Below are 13,109 nucleotides of genomic sequence, written 5' to 3'. Positions count from 1 at the left end.
ACCAGGCTGCACAGCTGGAGGTATACAGTGTGCGGGCAACTGAAACTAAAACCATTCCCCCCCCACTCCTGGTCCATGGAATAATTGTCTTCCACAAAACTGGTGCCTGGTGTCAAAAGATTGGGGACCGCTGCTCAATATATTCACAATGAGTTGAATGAAAAAATACAGGGAATGCTTATCAAATTTGCCCATGATGCAAAACTTATGTTATAACTTTTGCTATTTTTTAATTTTTTTAAAAAAAAATGCATTTGGAAAAAATTGTTTTTAAGTCCTTAAATTTGCATGAAACTTCTTTTATCAAGGATAGAAGGAAACTCAACTGATGTAATAAAGTCTGCCTTTCCACAGGTTCTTATATCCAAAAATCCATTAACAAACAACTTGCAGATATGATTAAGAAAGTATGCGAACCCTATGTCCATAATAGCTTCAAACCATTGCATGGGCAGACATGGCTTTCCCTCTCTCCCAGTAGGTAAAACCTGTCAGACTGCTGTTTTACAATCTCCTTGCAGGGAACCACTGAATGGAGTCCTTGTGGGCAATCCTAGTCCTCTCCTTGCTCCAGAGAGAAATTCCAAGGTTCTAATCCATTTACCAGATTCTCATTCTGTCATGGTCAGTGGCTCCATTGTCATTGAGCTGTCTTCAGTCCACCATTATTTCCCTGGAAGCCAGAAGGAGATTTTTTTTTCAAGAAGTATGTTTAACCACCAAAATTAAAACCTTTTTAAATATTTAGAAAAGGGTAGAATAGAAGCTTGGTAATAGCTTTCATTTAGTAAAAGATGTGCAGAATTAAATAAAAACATAGGGAGCATAGGAAATAATCAAAAGAAATGCCAGAAACATTCATAAAAACCACATTGTTTTCCTAGACAGAAGCCATTTTCTTAGCTTATTTTCCTACAGATAAATGAATGGTTGGGGTTTATAATGCCAATACAAAGTAAGGGCCACCTGTGGACAGTGTGGAACCGATGACTAATAAGAAGTACATATTTATTGCATAAAATCATTTTGCAAGAACACTCTGGATGTAATTATTTTATTAAACTAAAACAAAATGCATAGTTTGATGATAGTAGCCAGATGATTCTAATGCAGAAATAAAAAAGGCTATTTTAAAGCATTTGTACATATATTATAGACTAGCTTTTCCATTTTGATGTCCTATAAGCATGCATAATGTCCTATAAGCATGCACGGTCACTCATGCCCTCGTCACCTCCCGTCTGGACTATTGTAACGCTCTCTACATGGGGCTCCCCTTGAGGAGCACTCGGAGGCTCCAACTGGCGCAGAGTGCGCCGCGCAGGTGGTGATGGGAGCGACGTGGCACTCCCATGTAACACCTCTCCTGCGCGAGCTGAACTGGCTCCTGGTGGTCTTCCGAGTGCGCTTCAAGGTTTTGGTTATCACCTTTAGAGCGCTCCATGGCTTAGGACCTGGTTATTTACAGGACCACCTGCTACCACCATAGCCTCCCATCGACCAGTACGCTCCCATAGAGAGGGGCTCCTCCGGGTGCCGTCGGCCAAACAATGTCGACTGGCGGCCCCCAGGGGGAGAGCCTTCTCTGTGGGGGCACCTACTATCTGGAACGAGCTCCCCCCGGAGATACGGAGGATCCTGGATCTGCATACCTTCCGTCGCGCGCTCAAGACTTTCCTATTTCATCAAGCCGGCCTGACCTAAGTCTTTCCCCTTTTAAATGGAAATTTTAAATCTGGTTTTAAATTATTGGGGGTTTTAAATTTGTTCAGCCAAATTATTTAATTCATTTTAATCTATTTTAAATTTGTATTTATATGTTTTATTCTATAGCTGTTCACCGCCCTGAGTCCTTCGGGAGTAGGGCGGTATACAAATTCAATAAAATAAAATAAAATAAAATAAATAAGGCAGCCCATACCAGTCCCTGCTAGTTTACGCAGCTAAGAAAAAATCACTATGAGATAAGACTAACCTATACTGAATATGCCTGTCATTTTCCACATTGAGCACTGGAGCAACCAGTATAAGAAAGTAAGTTGTTTTCCTAGGAAGGCTTCCACTGCTCCCAGCTATAAAGCTGAACCATATATATGGGATGTCAGACCTGGAAGCCATCTTTTATCTTTGGACCTTTAGGTCTGTCACAACTAGTGAAGAGTGAAAAGTTAGTTCTTAAATTCTAAATTATTTATAATTATTAAATCAGTATACTGTCTGAAATGCGCCCAAACAGATTGCTACTGTTCTTATTATCAGCAAGAAATGCTGCAGTTGACTTAGGCACAGCTAAGTTTGTATCCTACCATATACCTCGTGTCTGTCTAAAAAAAGTTATATGCAATTCTTGACTAAGGCTAAAATGTATGTCATAAAATATGAATTTATATTGTAGCATGGGGAATCTCTCTTGCTCTTACTCTTCCCCATTTCTAAGCAGAATAGAAGGAAATAATTTTACACAGTACTATTAAATTCCTGCTATATTAAAATATCATCCTTGGAAAGTAGTACAGGCAAGCCCCATAAAAATAAATTTTTCAAGCTGAAGTGTATGCCTGTTACTGTACTGATATGCAATTTGAAACATATTTCTAGATTAATTTTACTGTTACCACTTAGGCTTAATAAGGGAAAACACCCTATGGAGGCATGTCACATACCAGCCTAATTAAGAACTCTAGATGAAGGATACAATATATAAGGAGGAAGGAAACCATTGGAATAATAAAAATAAATAAAATTAGGAACAAGATGCATAAGCTCATGTTTTCTAAATATGCTGGAAAACTGTTCTTGTGTGTAATCTGTTCAGAGAAATTTGAAGCTTATTCATATCCTTATCTTGTTCATTCTGCTGTCTGTTGCCTTTGAATTTTGTGTGAATAGAGCAAGGACCTTCATTTGTTAAGAGAAAGTCATCATACTAACAAGCAAAAAGACATTTTGAAACACTTTGACTAATTAGAAATAATGTTTTATTTTCTCCCACTGTCGTGTGTCTTTTAAAAATTACTGCACCTTGCATATTTCAGACATAATCCAGCTGTAGTCCCCTATAATTGGTGACCAGAGGCAGTGGCATTTATTAAGGGTCATAGGAACTTACCTTATATACACCATTTTATTTAGTCCATTACTGTTGACACTACTAGATGTGCAGGTATGAAAAAAAACACAAAGCAAATAAGTGCCCCATAGCAATTAATTAGTAAAGCCAATTAAGAAAAAACTTAAAATGAGGACACAAGAATACTAACCATTACGTTTACTTTGAAATGTGAGCCTGTGGTCCTCGACTTACAACCAGAATTGGGACCAGAATTTCCATTGCTAAGCAAGGCAATTGTTAAGTATAGCACCCGATTTTATGACCTTTTTTGTCATAGGTATTAAATGAATGATACAGACGTGGGTTTCAGCAGGTTCTGACCAGTTCTGGAGAACCGGTAGTGGAAATTTTGAGTAATTTGGAGAACCAGTAGTAAAAATTCTGACTGGCCCCGCCCCCTTCTATTCTCTGCCTCCCAAGTCCCAGCTAATCAGGAGGAAATGGAGATTTTGCAGTAGCCTTCCCCTGGAGTGGGGTGGGAATGGAGATTTTACAGTATCCTTCCCCTGCCACGCCCACCAAGCCACGCCTGTCAAGCCATGCCATGCCCACCAAGCCACACCCACAGAACCGTTAGTAAAAAAATTTGAAAGCCACCACTGGAATGATATGGGTGTTAAGTGAATCCAGCTTCTCCCACTGCCTGTTGGAAGCCAACTGAGAAGATCAGAAATGATGATCATGTAAACCTAGGATGCTGTAACCATCATAAATACCTGCCAGTTGCCAAGTACCTAGGGCACTTGATGGTCATAAGTGTGAGGACTGGTTGTAAGTCACTTTTTTCAGTGCCATTGTAACTTTGAAGAACCACTAAATGAATGGTTGAAAGTCAAGGATTACCTGTGTACAATTGAAAGCAGTAGTTTCCAGCATTCTTTCTCCATGGTTTAAATGAAAGGTAACAAAGCCTGTTCTTCTGGAAATGTGAGCTGTTTGTACTTGAAAGAGAGGCTATAAAGGCAAAAACAAATTCTGAAAATAAAATTCCTTTATATCAAGAAAATATTTTTATAGCTACAGTAAGGAAGTCAAGTTGTATTCAGCATCCATTAGAAATTGCTCATGAACATTATGACATTATTATTGGGGAGGGGGAGAGAAATAAAATCCACAGATCTGAGCCTGACTTCCACTAATTTTATATACATTGTGCCCTAACCTGTTGCTTTTCAGTATTATGACATTTTTTTCTGAACAGATTTCTTCCAGACTTTTTTGGACTATGAGTTCCACTACCCAATCATCATTGTTTTACTAATAAAGGAGAATATTTGTAGCTCAGGGTTGAAATGAGGGGTCCTTGATGCTCTCTCAGCTTGCTTGTTTTCTTGCAGCCATTTCATTACCCAAACTAGTAACATCATCAGTGCTGATGATGTTACCTAGTTTGAGTAATGAAAGATCTGCAAGAAAACAAGCAAGCTCAGAGAGCACCAAGGACCCCTCATCATTGTTGTGCTAGTCAAGGAATTGGAAGGTTTCCATGTCCCAGTTTAAGATGCTGGAGGCACCTATTAAATTTGGGTCTTCACTTCTTCCAGGACCATTTCTTGTGGTCTGCCACAGGATATAAATGGGATGGCATTCATATGGAGAGCTTCTCAGCTGTGGAACAGCTTGCCTGCCCCAAGATCAATATATTCCCCTCAACAAGGCAGTAATTACTCTGCTCCTGTTATGTGAGGCAGTGGCGTTCAGATGGTGATTGATCAAACTGGTTGTTATGTTATTTATAGGGGTTGTTTCATTGTATGGTTTTAATGTCTTATGGGTGCAAGCCACCTGGAATCTTTTGTGGAGCAAGAATACAAATAAATAAAACCATCCATTTGAAAAGAAGAGCAATTGCAAGATGTTCGTTTTCTGGATAGAAAGAGTGCTTAGTGATCCAGGAGAGCAAAAGGAACACATCCTCTGGTCCCACCTATCAGTTACATGACAGAAAACATGCTGAGTTGTATTCGGAGTGTTACACTGTCGTTTGGGGATTTATGTGTTGCATACCCTCTCTGCTGAAGGCACCATTTTCTTATCATCTTTTCTTTCCTTCAAAATTAAAGCATACTCTCAGGACCCCTGGAGATTGTTGGCTTTGCTGCTGCCATCAACCCTTTTTCTGGTTTGGAAATTATTTTTTTTCTCCTTTGGGTCTTTATGTACATCAGAGGTGGGGAAACGATGGCTGGCTCAGGAATTCTGGGAGTTGAAGTCTACAAGTCATAAAAGGGCCATCGCTCCCACCAGGGGTGAAATCTACTTACCTTCCCTACCGGTTCGGAAGTGCATGTGCCACGCATGTGTCACGGACCCTCTGCACATGCACAAACCCTTCTGCAGATGCGCAGAGCATAAAAAAATGACGACCGGGTGGGTGGGCGGAGCCTTGCGCTGCCATCGCTACCAGTTCTCCAAACCACCTACCACCAATGCTATCGGTCTGAACCGGTAGCATTTCACCCCTGCTCCCCACCCCTGATGTACATAATAATGTGACTGGGTACAGAGCAGCACAGTCATTTTGGGCACTTTTAAATAAGGAAACATACTGGCTTTTATTCAATAATTTAAAATGTGTTGTAAACAAGTTCCCTTAATATTGCAAAGTATTTATAGCCTGTTAATCCTTGAGCTCTCTTGTATTAAATATATACTCATAAACCTGTAATTCTGAGAGATAAGGGCTTTCTTTGATTTCTGTCAGAATCAGACCCATCCAGCCACATCTCTCAAATCCGTTTTTTTTTTCTCAATTTCCTCCTTCCAGAATATGAACTGGGGAGAAGGTACATTACTCTGTTTTGATTGACAGTTCTACTACCCACTCATCATAAATTCCATTAACCATTGTTTAGGTTGCTGTGTTTAGGGTCATTCAAATGAAGAGTGAGATCAAGCTTTTTAGAATAAATACATTAACAAATAGCCCATAATCAACCATGAAGCGTTAAGAAGAGACAGCCTTGTATATAAGAAACATTAAAAAATAATAATGGAATTCTTCTCATCCATGTGCTTGCTTTTGTTGATGTCTATCATAGAAGCAGCAATTAAGTAGTATGAAAAAGGCAGGGACCCTATCTGAAATCCTCAGTGAAAATATCCAACCCAACATCCAGGGTGTTTCTAAAACTAACTAATTTAGCAAGTAATTTAGGAGCTGCACAGATTACATGCAGCTTGTCATTATGTGTATATTGATTTAAGAGAAGGGGAAAGAAAGATGGTGAACTATGCACGTAGGAAGCTAAATCTATTTTATTTTATAAACTCATTTTGCTTTCCTTATTGTATAGAAAAGAAGCAGTTCCAGCAAGTGCATTCCCTGAAGAAAAGAAGTGTTTTCAGGGAATGCACTACATTCATTCAAACCTACAAAGGTCAATATTCCCTTTTCAAAAATTGAGATGTAGGGTTACATGTAAGCCAGTGGTGGGTTGCCCCCAGTTTGGACCTGTTCTATAGAACTGGTAGTAAAACTAGTGGGAGGCTCCACCCACCGACCCCGACATCATCAGAACGCTTCTATGCATGCGCAGAAGAGCGCGAAAGTGAACGAAGCAAGCGCGTGCGTGCGGCCCCATTGCAAACCGGTAGTAAAGGTAGGTAAGACCCACCCCTGATGTAAGCAGGACATGAGGACGGCAACTATGAAGAGTTGCCTATGAAGGGAACTATTTGATCACTTTGGATTGCTCATGGAAAACACTTGAAATGGGAGTTTTGCACATAATTTTTTAACCCTCAGCTGATCTAATTAAAGCTGATTTTAGATTGATAGTTTTATTTCTCATGACTTGCCTGGTTGCTTCTGCTTTCTGTGATATTTTCCCAAACATTCTCTCCTCACATATTTTATAAAACAATCTTTTATTTTATTTACATCCCATTTTTTCTGCCATCAAGCATCAATTGGCATGTCTTCATTTTCACTGTCCGTTGAACAGTCTTTTTCTTATATTTACATTTGACTTTTAAAAAATCCCTCTTTGAATAAACTAACAGAGATATTTCTGCATAATGACTGGCTACAGATATCAAAGATTTATTCCAATCATCTTCCAATATTTTTTTGTTTGAGAGCAGGTCCACCAGCAATGGTAAAAGGTACCTTGCTGATGTCCGCACTTCCAACACTTTGGATTTAGGTTGGGATAAATCTTGGCAATCCTAGCTGGTGCTAGGTGCCACCTGTAGATCATCTTATACTGGTTCTCCTTGTAGGTGGTTGCCTTAGTGAGTCTTATATTGTTGTTCCATATTTGGTCCCATTCTTCCAAATTTATATTTTGCCCAATATTTTTGGCCCATGCTAACATTGGGTCTTTGACCACCTCCTCCATCAGGTCATAATCTACCAGATAATTGTACAATTTAGCTAATTTATTGTCCGTACTCATCCAAATCTTATCAAAATCTTTGCTACCCATTTCTATACCATATTGTTCTTTATCTTTTTTGTATCTTGATTTTATCTGTGCGTATGTCCACCATTCTATATGAGTGCCTTGTTCTTTTAACTGTTCTATTGTTTTAAGGTTCCCTGCCTCATCTAATATTTCTTTATATTTCACCGTTTTACCATGTTCCAGAACGTTTGGGTATATTATCGCCTCCATAGTTGAAAGCCAACTGGGAATTTTAGTATAGTGTTTTCGTCTTATTTCTTCCCAGGTTGACTTCAATATATCCCTCAATTTGTGTTTATTAAAGTGTGTTTTTGTTTTTTCCCTGTTTCCCATAGGTAGGCATGCCAGCCTTTCTGAAGATCATGCCCTTCTAACGTTAGAATTCTTTTGTTCGCCAGGGTCGCCCAATCTTTTAGCCAAACAAGAATTGCTGCCTTATAATAAGTTTCCCAAATAGGTAGTCGAAGCCCTCCTCTATTTTTTTTATCTTGTAAACTCCTGATTGCTATTCTTGGCTTTTTCCCTCCCCAAATAAATTTCCTAATGGTGGCATTGAATTCTCTGAAAAATTTTTATCTAATTTAATTGGCGCCGTTTGAAACAGATACAACAATTTGGGTAAGACACTCATTTTAATTGTCGCTATCCTCCCTAAAAAGGAGATCTGGAGCTTCCCCCACTTCTCTAAGTCTTGTTTTATGCTTTTTATCAAAGGGACATAATTGTCCTCTTTGAGAGCCAAATATTTTGTTGAGATCCACACTCCCAGGTATTTAACTTTCTTCACAATTTGTATTCCCATGGATTCCTCCAGAGCTTCTTTCTGGTTTTTCGTCATATTTTTGGTGAGCATTTTGGTTTTAGATTTGTTTAATTTGAGCCCTGCTACTTCTCCATACTTGTCAAGTACTTCCAATATTTGTATGCCTGTTTCCGCTGGTTCTTCCATGATTAAAACGACATCATCCGTGAACGCTTGGACTTTATATGTTTCCTTCCTGATTTTGAGCCCTTTAATTTGATCACTCTCTCTAATCTTCTTTAATAGCACTTCTAGTGCCAATATATACAGGAGTGGTGACATTGGCAATTGGCTTTCAGAAATAATAGGTGAAACCTTTGAATTAGATCCTAAAATATTCCTCCTGGGAATTCTCAAGACGGAAATGGCAAAAAAGAAGAAATACCTAGCAGTGCATATAACAACAGCAGCAAGAATCTCTTTTGCTCAACAATGGAAAGAGAAAAAAATACCAACTAAGGAACAAGTAATCGGTAAAATAATGGAATGTGCCGAGATGAATAAACTAACGCTGGAAATCAATGACAGAGAAGATTCTGATTATTATAGCGTGTGGGACAAGTGGTACGGGTGGTTAGAGAAGAGGAAAATGAAATTTAAAAAAAATGAAAGAGACTAGAGTGAGTACAAGAAATAGTTAAATGAAATAGAAAGAGAAGATGTACCGTAGATGGTAGAAAGTAAAACGAGGTAAGGAAAGGTTACATAGGTAGGCAAAAGATATGACTTATGTATTTATTAATCTACCTTTAAAAATCCATTATATATATATATACATTAAGAATGATATAAGTATACATTTATATACCATGTAACTGAGTAGCAAAGTTCATCTATATGTACATACATCTGTATTTGTATTTATTTCCTTTTCCTATACCATGTAACCGGATGGACAAAAATTGTATTATAACAATTTCTTAACAATAAAATATTTAAAATCGGGGAAAAAAAACCCCAAAAAACCAAAGATTTATTCTGGGGAGTGGGGTTTTGCAGAACGTTGAACTTTAGAGATGTCATTTGCCCATTATGAGTCCACTGTCTTGCAAGAATGATTGAAATCTAGATTTGTGCTGCAGTTGTATTCAGCTGTGAAACATAGCGAGGAATAGAGAATATCAAATGTTATGTCGAACTTGTACTGAGATTTCAAAAGCCAAGGTATGTGCTAACAAAACACAAACCTATAAATGACATTCCCAGTGATGTAATGTGATATAAATGATAAACAACAAGAGATGTATAGGAGAATCTTATAACACCATACATTGAGTGACCAACAAGCAGATCTTCTCCCTCTCTGCGCCAATTGAAATTATCTAAGAAGTGGAACCACTGTAAAACAGTGCTGTGGATTCCAAACCCATGCAGGCAACCCAGACAGATATCAGGTTCAATGATATAGAAAGAGCATATTTCCCCTCCCATTCAGGTCCCACTTCAGATTATCCAGCAGTGTGACTAATGCAGTTTCTGCCCCATGGTCAGAATCCAGACTGAAAAGAATCCAGATAAACCACTTCTCTTATCTAAAGAGCTATCCGGTTTTCCATGGCCCTCCCCCTAAAAGGGAGATTGGGCAGTGGTTCATAGTTGTCTAATATTTATGAAGCAAACAACGAATTGTATTTATTATGTTTAGAATCACTAGTTCTGATACACAGATTTTATTTGAGACCCATCTGTTAGTTTTTTGGATTTTTTAAAACGTATACTGTATTTTTCAGAGTATAAGACGCACATTAGTTTTTGGGAAGGAAAACAAGAAAAAAAATTATGCCTCTGCCTACCACCATCCATCAGTATTCATCTTGGTAGCATCCCTGCAGCAAACAGCAAACAGCCTGGTCAGCTTCAGCATGTTATTGCAGCCTGATTCAGCACAAGCAGCTGATTTGTGGTTGGATTGGCCTCCTGGAATACCACTAATCAGCTGTTCCAGGCTACAGGGATTGCCACAGCCCATCACTGCCTTCGCGCATTGTGTTTTTGGCCTCCGCGCATTGTGTTTTTGGCCTCCGCATGTCACATTTTTGGCCTCCGCACACTCTGTTTTATACCCCTTCCAGGCTGCTGGGATCACCACAGCACATCGGTGCCGATCGCTGCCTCCACGCGTCACGTTTTCAGCCTCCGCATGCCCTGTTTTTGGCTTCCGCGCAGAGGTGGCGATCAGCGGCAATGCGCTGTGGCAATCCTTGCAGCCTGGAACGGATCTAAAATGGAGCATGCAGAGGCTGAAAATGTGATGTGCAGAGCCCAAAAATGCAACATGCGAAGCCCAAAAACTCGACACACAGAGGCAGCGATCGGCGGTGATCGGCGGCAATGTACTGTGGTGATTCTCGCAGCCTGGGTCTAAAATGGAGCATGCGGAGGCCAAAAACGTGATGCGCAGAGGCCAAAAATGGCCGAAAGGTGGGGGCCAGTGGGTGGGTGGGGCTTTGGCAACATTTGGTGTATAAGATGCACAGACATTTCCACCCAGTTTTAGGGGGGGGGAAGTGCATCTTATACTCCAAAAAGTACGGTATATCTTGTTTTTGTTTCAGAAGATTCCCACTTGTACCCCTTGTCTATTCATTTCTGGTCAAATGTAATCAATTACAATAAATAGTGCAATCCAGTCAAAAATAAAATTATTTCACACATACATACACATGGAGGCTAAATGCATTTACAGTTGTTACTCATGAATCAAAGAATGAACATGGCAATCAATATTATTTTATCTCAGTACATTTCTTTTTAGTAAATATTGAAGTTTAACAAACTGAACATTTAGGAAAGGGCACAATTACAAATCTGTTTTGTAAGTAGTCAGTTGTTTTATTCTATCAAATCCCAGCTCTGATTTCCAAAGTTTTATATCTGCAGAAATGTATCGTGTCATTTCTCTTTTGACAGAATGACTATATACTGCCTGCATTTATGTAGCCGATCATTTCTCTGTGTGTAAGAATCTTAACAATTAATTAAAATTGTAGTTCTGGATTATCATTGTTTAATGAACATGCAAGTTTACTTTTGTCATATGTGATATTTAATTGACCTATTTGATGACTATCCTCAGTTCAGGAATATAATTACGTATTATGGTTTATTATAAATTAAAATCAGCTGTTAAATATTATTTTTCAGAACATAAATAAAGGCTCATAACTAAAATATTACATATAAAACAGATCTGAGTTTGAGTTTCAAACCAAAACACTATACAATATAAACTACTGAAAGAGAGAGAGAGAGAGAGAGAGAGAGAGAGAGAGAGAGAGAGAGAAAGAGAGAGAAAGAGAGAGAGAGAGATTATTTTATATCTGTCTTTTAAAGACAATGGCAACTTAAATTTTGTAGCTATGTTATGTGAATAGGTCTGTGATATTTAATATATAAGAGCAATGATTTATGCCTCAGTATTTTAATCAGATTCTATTTTGATATATTGATATTGGGAATTTCTAAACTATCTTAAAGTATTATAAAATTATGGACAGAATTAGATATAATTTTAAGCAATATCTTATACTTCCTAAAGTAATGGCTGCATTGGGCACTTCCAACACAATAAAAGACTTAACAAATGCATTATTTTATATGCGTCTGTGAGACATAGGGATCTACGACAGCTTGTATGAGAAGTGTGCTAGTCTTTAAAATGTTACAGATCATTTTCAGCTGATATCTCAGTGATCATATTTCACTGGGAAATAAAATTTCATCTTTGCAAAAAAAAATATGAGGAGAATAATAACATATGCACATCTGCATTCCAGTTTAGGATAAAAGTCTACCCTAAAATGTAATTTAGTTGTGCAGTTTGCAAATTCAAGGAAAACAATGGTTATGTTTTCCCTTCTTTCTAAATGAGGACACACAATACATTTATACTTCTCTGACCTTGCCAAGAAGTCTTTTATTCAAAGACAAAGCAAGAGAACAATAAGAGGTTGTTTTTTTTAATTCTGAGCTTTGCCAAAATCCTTTCAAATAAAGGTCAGAAGCTGCTGGTGGATTTTTGTTTGAGGAATAATAAATTCAACAGGTAATTAGTGCAATGAGGATTTTTTTCCCCTGCTGAGTTCTTTACTGTTTGCCTTTTAATATATGTCATATGAATGGTTTTATAAATCTGAACTTTACGTCTTGGAGAAAATGTCCATGGCTTCTTTATTGTATCAGTTTTTGTTTTTTAATGTAATGGAATCTTTGTGTTTCTCGTTCCTGCCTAAGATATATAAACTAGAGAGATGGGTAGGGAGCTGTCGCATAGAAACAGCCTCCTCGCTTTACTTACATAGCATACAAATGAAATGTTCTCACTCTGCAGACAGAGAGGTAGAGTAGCTTTTAATGTCATCCCCAAGTGGAAACGTTAAAGCACCAAATCTCATTCAGCAGAATAAAAGTGCTGTGAAAATGCCTGAAAAAAAGGCAAAGAAAGAAATGTATCATTTTACTCATAGTGGAGGGCAGGTAGGGAAAAAGAGATGCACATCAAGAGTCACCTACTCAGGTGAATCAGTTTATATGGAACCAGATGCAACCACTCAGCCAGGTACAGCTTGAAACTGAAGTAATGTTAGATGGACCTCCAATGGAGAAGCAGCATATCTCAAGAGAGAAAGAAATTAGTACAGATAAAATGTAGCCCAACTTCATATTGCATAATTACAATGACAATCCAGTGGGTTATAATACTAAAGTTATATAATCTTTGGATGGTACATATGAGTATCACTGATTTGGCCAAAGTTCTCAAGTAAAAATTGCTCAGATAAATTCC

The 13,109-nt window shown here is 38.2% G+C and overlaps 1 long non-coding RNA gene across 1 annotated transcript; it reads right to left on the bottom strand.

The window, feature by feature from the left end:
* Nucleotides 1-435: 435 nt before the first annotated feature.
* LOC117666126 (uncharacterized) lies at nt 436-12,726 on the bottom strand. Its single transcript, XR_004591634.2, has 3 exons — nt 12,621-12,726; nt 3,956-4,066; nt 436-673 (listed from the first exon to the last, which is right to left on the bottom strand). It is a non-coding gene; the product is annotated as an uncharacterized LOC117666126 (long non-coding RNA).
* Nucleotides 12,727-13,109: the final 383 nt, after the last annotated feature.

The sequence above is a fragment of the Pantherophis guttatus genome, chromosome 1, assembly GCF_059756535.1.
Source record: "Pantherophis guttatus breed Tessera chromosome 1, ASM5975653v1, whole genome shotgun sequence".
NCBI classification, from domain to species: domain Eukaryota; kingdom Metazoa; phylum Chordata; class Lepidosauria; order Squamata; family Colubridae; genus Pantherophis; species Pantherophis guttatus.
This window is presented reverse-complemented; position numbering and strand designations above follow the sequence as displayed.